Source organism: Salarias fasciatus, chromosome 11 (assembly GCF_902148845.1).
Source record: "Salarias fasciatus chromosome 11, fSalaFa1.1, whole genome shotgun sequence".
NCBI classification, from domain to species: Eukaryota; Metazoa; Chordata; class Actinopteri; order Blenniiformes; family Blenniidae; genus Salarias; species Salarias fasciatus.
The window spans coordinates 14,560,398-14,569,803 of NC_043755.1; the positions used below are offsets into that span (position 1 = coordinate 14,560,398).

The 9,406-nt window shown below is 49.1% G+C and overlaps 1 pseudogene; it reads left to right on the top strand.

Annotated features, from left to right (window-relative positions):
- The first annotated feature begins 7,154 nt into the window (after positions 1-7,154).
- On the top strand, positions 7,155-7,536 carry LOC115396496 (protein/nucleic acid deglycase DJ-1 pseudogene; annotated as a pseudogene).
- Positions 7,537-9,406: the final 1,870 nt, after the last annotated feature.

Consider the following 9,406-nt stretch of genomic DNA (forward strand, 5'->3'; position numbering starts at 1 on the left):
AATAAATATATCAAATAGAGTTTTGTGATAACAGACAATATTTATTACTCAATTTGTACTGCAGGAGCATCACAGTAGCACAGCAGAAACAACCTCCCCAACCTGCAGGACATTCACAACAAACAATGCAGGTTAAGGGGTCAGGAAGATTACGAGTGAGCCCACCCAGCCCAGCCCAGACTCTTCCCTCTGCTGCTGTCAGGGTGGCATTAGCCGCTCAACAGGCTCCCACACAATGTACAAATTCTCACATTTAACAGATGTGTAAGCCCTCTTCCTCTTGACAAAATGTCCATTGGACGTCGTGGGGTTTGGAAATCGCGACGGAGCAGCGCTCCACTCTGTTGTAGAATTAAACCTGTCCTCCAAAGGCTCCTCCACCTCTGCAGCGTTTTGTTCAAACTTGACTTTTCATGTTTTGTTATTGTTTTAATGAATGATGTCAAAGTGGCTTCTAATGGTCTTTGTTTCTTTCATCTCTGTGATGCAATGGCATTCTGAACACAAGTAGGAGGAGAGAAAATAATAAAACTAAATGCCAGCTGAAATCTACCTGTCAGGGGAGGCGCCTGTCCTCCGATGGGGTCAAGAGCCAGACGCGACAGGCTCGGCTGCACCGAGGTTCCCGGGGGAAGCCGTGTGCTGTTGATCAGCACATCAAACTTGGTGCTGCGGCAGGTGTTGCTGCATACAGTGTCATGCTGGTAGAAGTCAATCTGTCCTGAATCCATCATTTTCCTGCATGAAGAGAACCAGGTTGAACAAATCACAGCAGAGAATCCGAGAAAATATTGCTGATGAGAAAGCTTTATGATGTTATAGCTGAGTTTTCTGAATGATTCTGACAGATTCTCAGGGGTTTCTTTGACTTTACAATCACTGATATGGCTTCAGCTGAAATAACCAAGAAAAGAACAGACACTGCCTACTGGGATTTTGTCACCTCCTCCTGATAACACTAACAACATGTGCAAACATGATAAAGAGGTGAGAAGTATCACTCAGCAGCTTGCAAACATGCTATTTGATCCTGCTTTCATAATAAGGCCGCTTACTGACTCCCCCTGGAATGTCCTGGCAAAGACACACAACTGACAGACTCCACGCAATCGCAAATTAGATGAGTGAGAGACGTGGTGTTCACTGCATCATCCTGGGGTGTGTTACAGTCTGAGACTTTAAGACCAACACAAATGAAAAGTGACCATGTAGGGATTTGCAGGTTGCAAATAGAGAAAATGCTCTTGGACGTTTCCTCACCTGAGCATAACCCTTCCCAGTCTGATGGCTCTTTTCCAGTCCTTAAGAGTGGCCTTCCCTGCCAGGTGGACAAACTGCTTCGGGCTGATGAGCTGGTTATTAAACTGGGAAACACAACTACATTTAGGATCATGGAAACTCAAAAACAACGTGACAGGATGTAGAGAATGTCAAATTCAAAATGTCTCCACCAGTGATGGGGTAGCCTCCACTCCCTCTGCCTTGCTCTCATCTGAACACCACAAAGTGAAAAAAGAATCACAGTGATCCCACTACACTTGTACACAAGACTCCATAAGGGCTTGTAATTCATTACAACCGTTCATAATACGTGTATTGCATTATACAAGTTGCTAAATATGTTGATTATCCGTGTTTCAGAAGCAGTGTTTTTTTTTCTTACCATTATATGTCTGAACGGCCAAAACTGTGGCGTTATTGTCTGTAAGGTCATCTTTTATCCTGCAGAGGGCGACAAATCCCCACAAACAAAAATGTAACAGTGCAACAGGGAAAATCCTCTCATATTGATGTTGATATCAGCAGAACAATATAAATACGTTGTTTTTATGGAGTAAACATGATGTGACGGTTCGGTGGGGGAGGTGAAGGAGAACTTCTCCATTTGACTTTTTCGGTCGTGTCAACCAGGTTTCTCTCCTGATATATAAGATTTTTTATGCCTTAGTTTCAGCCAGGGATTTTTTTTTTTTTTTTTTTTTAAGTTCAGTGTTACTGACCCAACACTTGATCATTTAAACATATACATAACGGTCACCATCAAACGTATGGAATTTTCAGTTAAAAAAAAATATATTGTAAGGAAAAAAAAGAGTTCATAAGAAATTATTTTCCGTTATTTTGCTTCCGTTTCTCAGTTCATAGAATCGATGAAAAAAAAACTTCCTTTAAAAAAAAACAACAAAAAAAAAACTTTTCAAACGAGAGGAAAAATATAAGTGTAACCGAGAGAAATGTAGAACAGCTCAGAAATGGAAGTCGAGGCAGTTATGTAGAGGGTAAAAAGTACATACTTTATTATTACTCCAGTGGACACAGAACCAGACAATATTCGCCACCTTAAAGATAAATATGGTGAGAAGCAACGACACACAACTTGATTAAAACGCGGCTGAGCAACGCACACCCCCCAGGTCTGTTCCTGAGCCTTGCCTGGTGTTTCCTACAATGAATCACACCAAGAAGACAACCAAGACCAAATTAAATCAACCTAACAGTCCAACCAGCTAACGCACTGACCCAGCTGGGGCAGAGTCGAAAGAAACAGAAGAAAGGAAAAAAAGGGCAATAAACAAAAAAAGAAAAACAAAATAAAACAAGACAAAACAAGGCAACAGAGGCAACTCGGCTGCCCCGACCCGCACACTGGAACCTAAAAAGAAACAAAATAGAAAATATTAATATATGCCAACGCCGAGCCAGAGCCAGAGCCTGTGCCACATACCTGCTTCCACAGAGAAGTGCCAAGGGGGAGGAAGCGTGCGCTCGCCGAATTTATTCCCTCCCCCAACACAACCCAGCTGCTCGTTGGTTCCTGCCACAGCTGTGAGGCATCACCACTAACCAGCCGGTTACACTCACCCCCCCCAAGTTTTATCAGCGGCCCGCTGATAAAATAATACTAAGTCCAGGGGCGAAAAATGCCTTCATCCAAACTGCCAGACCCCATTACCTGGGAGGCCGTAGCCCGACATGCTTCCCCCAGCACTGACCGTGGAAGACGATGCACATTTGAATGCTGCCCTGCTGTTGTCCTGGTCGTTCTGCGTGGCACAACTGGGTTAGCACAGGGGTCCCTCAGGGTGTGAGGGCGGGATGTGGCTGTCCCCACCTCAGGCTGCTGCTCCAGGAGCGCTTGTTGTGCGGGTGCTGAGTGAGCTGGGGTGGACTGATCACCTGTGGGAGCCGGTAACACCACCCATACTCCATCGTCCACATCATCCTCCTCCTCACTTTGCGACCTTGATGCCACTTCCGGTGACCGCAGGAACTTGGACCGCATCTGCACAGGTGAACAAGGCAGGGCCGGCTTCAACATTGTCCGGTGCACCTGCTTCACCCGAGACCGGTCCTGAACTGGGGCGACCGAATACACCACCCCGCCTGGCTCCGGCGGCTTCACCACCTCAAAGACGGTGGACCCCCAAGCGTCATGGATCTTGCTACGGCCACGAGCTGTATGGTCCCGCAGATACACCCTTTGGCCTGCTGTCAATGGCTGATCCAACACCCTTTGGTCGTGTCTCTCCTTTCGCCGCTTGGCTGCTGCCCGCATCTGGTCCTTGGCAGTCCCGAATGCCACGTCCAACCGCTGGCGATGCTCCACCACCCAGTCGCACACTCTTCCCTCAGAGGGCTCAGGAAGATGACCAAGCAGGAAGTCCACCGGTAAGTTAGGCTCCTGGCCAAACATGAGGAAATGTGGGGACTCACCCGTCGACTGGTGAGCAGTACAGTTGTAGTTGAAGACCAGCTGGGGGAGATGCTTGGGCCAGTGGCACTTCTGATCTGGAGGGAGAGTGCGCAAAAGGTTATGCAACGTTCGGTTAAACCTTTCGCACTGGCCGTTTCCCTGTGGATGATAGGGTGTAGTTCGGGTCTTCTTCACTCCGTACAACGCACACAGCTGCTCAACCAATGCACTCTCAAAATTCCTCCCCTGGTCAGAGTGAATGCGGGCTGGAACTCCGTAACGGTAAAACCATTCCTTCACCAGAACGTCCCCCACCGTCGCTGCCCTCTGGTCTCGAGTTGGTATCGCCTGAGTGAACTTGGAAAAGACATCGGTCATCACCAGCACAAGCTCTTTTCCATCTCGGGATGGCTCCAGTAGAGTGAAGTCAATGGCCAGCACTTGGTTGGGTTTAGCAGCTAGTAGATGACCCATGGGTGCTCTGACCCTCGGCTGTGTGCATTTAGCAAGGGCACACCGCTCACAACGCTGACACCACTCCTTCACCTCGTGGCCCATCCCCGGCCAGTAGCACCTCTGCCTCACCAACTCGGTGGTCCGCTCAATGCCTTGATGCCCGTGGTTTTGATGAAGCTGCATCAACACTTCCTCTTTGAGGCTCTCCGGCAGAAGAAGCTGATGAACCTCCTCCCCACCATCTGGACGAAACAGCCGACGATACAGGAGACCTCCAGCCTCCACAATTCGACCCCACTGACGGACCAGCCCCCGCACCTGAGGGCTCAGTTCCTGCTTCTCGGACTGGCTGGGCTCCCTCCGCTGGCGCCAGAAGTGGAGGAAGGCTCCAATGGTGGGGTCTGACTGCTGAAGAACCTGCAGATCTGCTGGGGTACGAGCGGGAAGGACGGTCACTTCAGACTGCACTGCAACCTGCTGCTTCCCCCGCTTTGTCCACTTCCGCAGGACGTCAGGCACCGCTGTACCCGGGAGGACCCACCCGAGCCTGTCGGGGGTGTCAACCATGGCCTGCCTGGAAAGGGCATCTGCATTCTTGTTGATGCGGCCTGGACGATAGCGGACAGTGTAGTTGAAAGCAGACAACTCAGCAACCCATCGCTGCTCCGTGGCACCCAACTTGGCAGTCTCTAGGTGGCTCAAGGGATTGTTATCTGTCCAAACTACACATGTCTGGCCCCACAGATATTCCCTGAACTCCTCTGTAATCGCCCACTTCATGGCCAGGAATTCCAATTTCATGGAGCTATAGTTCCTCTCGCCTGGGTGCAAACTTCGGCTGGCATAGGCGACAGGTCTCACTTTGCCATCCTGCTCCTGTGACAGCACCGCACCTAGACCCATATGGCTGGCATCGACCTCAAGGATGAAGGGGAGAGAAAAGTCAGCAAATGCCAAGGTGGGGGCGCTTACCAGGCAGGACTTCAACTTCTGGAAACTTTCCTCACAACCCTTGGTCCAGCCAGCCTCCAAACCCTGGCCTTGTCCCCTCCGTTTCTTTGTTCCAGCTGATTCAGAAACCAACCGATACAGGGGAGCAGCCAGCGTTGCAAAACCCTCCACAAAACGTCGGTAGTAGCTGGCGAAACCAAGGAAAGATCTGAGCTCCGAAACGTTGGTTGGATGCGGCCAGTCAGCAACAGCAGAGATCTTGCTTGGATCTGTGGAAACTCCCTCCTGGGAGATAAAATGGCCCAAGTACCGAACCTGCTTCTGAAAGAAAAAACACTTCTGCAGCTTAACTTTCAGTCCTTCCTGCTGCAGGCGATTCAAAACAGAGTCCAAGCGGCTTAAGTGCTCATCAACACAGGAGGAGAAGACAATGATGTCGTCCAGGTATAACAGTAACGACTGACAGTGCTGCACCCCGAACATCCTCTCCATCAGCCGTTGAAAGGTTCCTGGTGCATTGCACAACCCAAATGGCATTCGGTTAAATTCAAACAAGCCAAATGGGGTGCAAAAAGCAGTCTTTGCTTTGTCACCCTCTGTCACTGGTACCTGGTTGTAGCCGCTGGCCAAGTCCATTGTAGAAAACCATTTTGCCCCCGATAGTGCATCCAAGGACTCCTCAATGCGAGGGAGTGGAAAGGCATCCTTCCTGGTTTTCCGGTTTAACTGCCGATAGTCCACACAAAGACGCAGAGTCCCATCCTTTTTCTTCACCAGCACAATAGGGGAAGCATACGGACTACAGCTCTCCCTTATCACCTGGGTTTCTAACAGCTGGTGAATGTGGGCTTTAACGGTGTCATACTCGGACGGAGGAATACGCCTATAACGCTGCCGCACCGGGACATCATCAAGGAGCGGAATGTCATGCGTGATTAGGTCGGTACAGCCGAGGTCACCATCGTATGCAGAAAACACCGGCTCATGACTCAGCAACAGAGCCCTCACTTTATGCTGCTCCACCTCTGAAAGAACAGACAAATCCAGAGCCCTGATTTGTTCCTGCACCGAGCTACTCCCCTGAACCTGAGAGTTCACTGTGGCAACTCCCCGTGGCTGTCTAGGCCTGACTTCACTAACCCCCTGTGGCAGACCTGCAACCTCTGTTTGCGACAGAAGCCCTACGGGTTGACGAGGGTGAAGCACCGCTGATGTAACACCAACATTAACCACCGGGATGTAAACAGTGCCCCTGATAACCTTGACCAGTGCCGGGGAAACCAACAGCCCCTCTGGGAGCCCATGTTCCGAGGTGAGGGGCTCCACCAAGACCGACCCAGAAGACCCCAACTGTTCTGAACAAGTAACGGCAACCACCTTGGTAGTACCCCCAGGTACCCACACTGACCTCCTTCCCCTAAGCCTTGCTAACCCTGCCTGGGGACTAGGGGTCTTGGTATCTGTCTGCTGGCAGAACTGGAGGGCTCTCAACCATGCCTCTGGGACGCCGGATGCACCAGGAACGTTAAACAATGCAGGACCATGCTCCGCGAAGAGAACATCATAACAGGCTTTAATAATGTTCATTCCCAAAATCCCTGGAGCCTCAGATGGGGTGGCCTGCTCTGGGGGGTCCCTCACCACTAATACACCTCGTCTAGGAATCAAGTTGCTGAACACCTCAACATCAGGTTCCATATAGCCTACATAAGGTATCCCCAAACCATTAGCAGCTCGAAGTTGTAACCAGTGGCAAGACTTCAACTTATCCCTGAAGTGTTTTCGGAAGAAGCTCTCTCTAATGGTGGATACCATAGACCCTGTGTCTAACACACACCTAACCTCAACCCCTGCCAATTTAATGTCCACTTGGGGGCAAGGGGCAATTAACCGGGCCACCAGCGCCTCATCTGCTTGGCTAGGGTCTGCAGAGCCTGCCAGTTCCCCACCTAGTGTTTGGCTCTGCACACTAGGCGGCTCTAGTTTTCCGTTGACTGAGAAGCCACAGCAACAGCTTGAGTTCTGGCAACGTGAGGGGGATTAGCAGGGCCAGATGAAACACGGGCATTATCACACTCGCGCGCATAATGGCCTGCTTGCTGAGAAGGAGGTGCTGAAGGACCAGGATGGGAGAAAAGGCCTGATCGCAGCCATCTGTGCAGGTCCCATTGCTCTTCTGTCTCACGGCATCGGCTACGGCAGCACCGTCACCACGCACCCCGGCGCCAAGGAGAAGATGATGGCAGGAGACCACTATAAATATTCAGAGGCTCGAGTACAGAAGGATGGACATTACATCACCAGCCGTGGGCCAGGAACCAGCTTCGAGTTCGCCCTGACGATCGTAGAGGAACTGATGGGGGCTGAGGTTGCAGCTCAAGTCAAGGCTCCTCTGATTATGAAAGACTGACTGTAGTCATGTTCGCATAAAATCCTGCCGACAACGCCAAAAGTGTAACCGAGAGAAATGTAGAACAGCCGGTTTTATGAAACCAGCCGGTTACATAAAAATACCCAAGAAACCGGGTCCAGCCAGGGAGGGGAGAGCTCAGAGGATGAGGACTGCTGTTTGGGGTCCGAGCAGAGCCCGCAGGAAACGTCTGCTTCGCTCAGTCTTGAGGTTTTACTTCTCACTTTTAACAGTGCAGCAGAGAGGAGCGCCCTGCAGACTGCCAGCTGCCAGGAGTATGCAGGAGCCTTTACCTGCACAGTGTGCCTCAGAGTGCAGGCGCTGCCCAGAGCTCCACACCTGAGAATGATTACTCTGATGAGCAGGCTGGCTGTCACAATGTCTGCAAACTCAAACAAATATTTTTACATGCATATTCCTTTCTTCTTCCTTTTTTTTTTTAATTTCAATGCATAAGCACAAACAACGCTTATTTTTTTTGTAAAATGTTAAATTCATGGGTTATCTTTAAAGATAATGACTTTTGTAAATGATGATTTCATTTGTGCCATACCATACCGGGCGACGTGGGTCATGACCGAAAGGACAAGATCTCGGACACAAGCGGCCGAAATGAGCTTCCTCCGTAGGGTGGCTGGGCGCTCCCTTAGAGATAGGGTGAGGAGCTCAGTCACCAGGGAAGAGCTCGGAGCAGAGCCGCTTCTCCTCCACATCGAGAGGGGCCAGCTGAGGTGGCTCGGGCATCTGTTCAGGATGCCTCCTGGACGCCTCCCTGGGGAGATTTTCCGGGCATGTCCCACCGGGAGGAGACCCCGGGGAAGACCCAGGACACGCTGGAGAGACTATGTCTCTCGGCTGGCCTGGGAACGCCTTGGGATCCTCCCGGAAGAGCTGGAGGAAGTGTCTGGGGACAGGGAAGTCTGGGCATCTCTGCTGAGACTGCTGCCCCCGCGACCCGGCCCCGGATAAGCGGTTGAAGATGGATGGATGGATGGATGGATTTCATTTGTAATTAGTCTGATCTTGAAATATTTGTCCACAAAAATAATATTAATGTAAGAATCTCTGAAATCACGGCATTTACTGAGAGTTATTCAGATGTAAAGGAGCATGACAGTGTGATAACAGACTGACCACTGACACAATTAACCAATCACACATAGCCCATAGTAGTGATGTATAACCATTCAGGATTCCCAAATAATGAACAGCAGCTGCCACAGGGCTCCGAACATCAGATTTAGACAAGAGAAACTAACAATAATTAAGGATAAAGACGAGGTTAAGATCAAGATTAAGATGATAAGAGGTGACCTAACTCAAAGTTTTAAATGTTTGTATAATGTGTCAGGAGGTGGGCGGGTTGATTCCAGAGATGCAGAATTTTATCATGTCTTAAATTGTAAATGGAGTCCTCCACATGTGGCATGTATTACTACTACTACTACTGTAACTAAATTTGATTACAAGTAAAAGTACTCTTGTTAAAAAGTAGGAGTGCTTTTCTAAAAAAGAAAGAAAGACAGAAAGAAAGAAATCAAAGAAAACAAAACAAAACGAAAAACACTGAAAGAAGAAGTAACTTTGTTAATTTTATTTTATTGCAATTAACCAATCACTTATCTGCAAAAATGTATCTATGTTCAAAGTGTGATTCCCAGGAAAATAAGAAAGTTTTGTTAAAACTATTGTGTAACAATTGTGTGACAATCATCTCTCTGCTGGGGAAGAAAAAGACATTAGCGATAAAAATGTGTGTTCAGTATTTTGAACTGTGCACATACTCAACAGAGACCAATACATTTCCAAATACATGACAAGGTGGCTGGATTACATGGTTATTAAGCATCAAAGACAAGTACTCAAAAACACGTTTCAACGTTTGTCTTTAATCG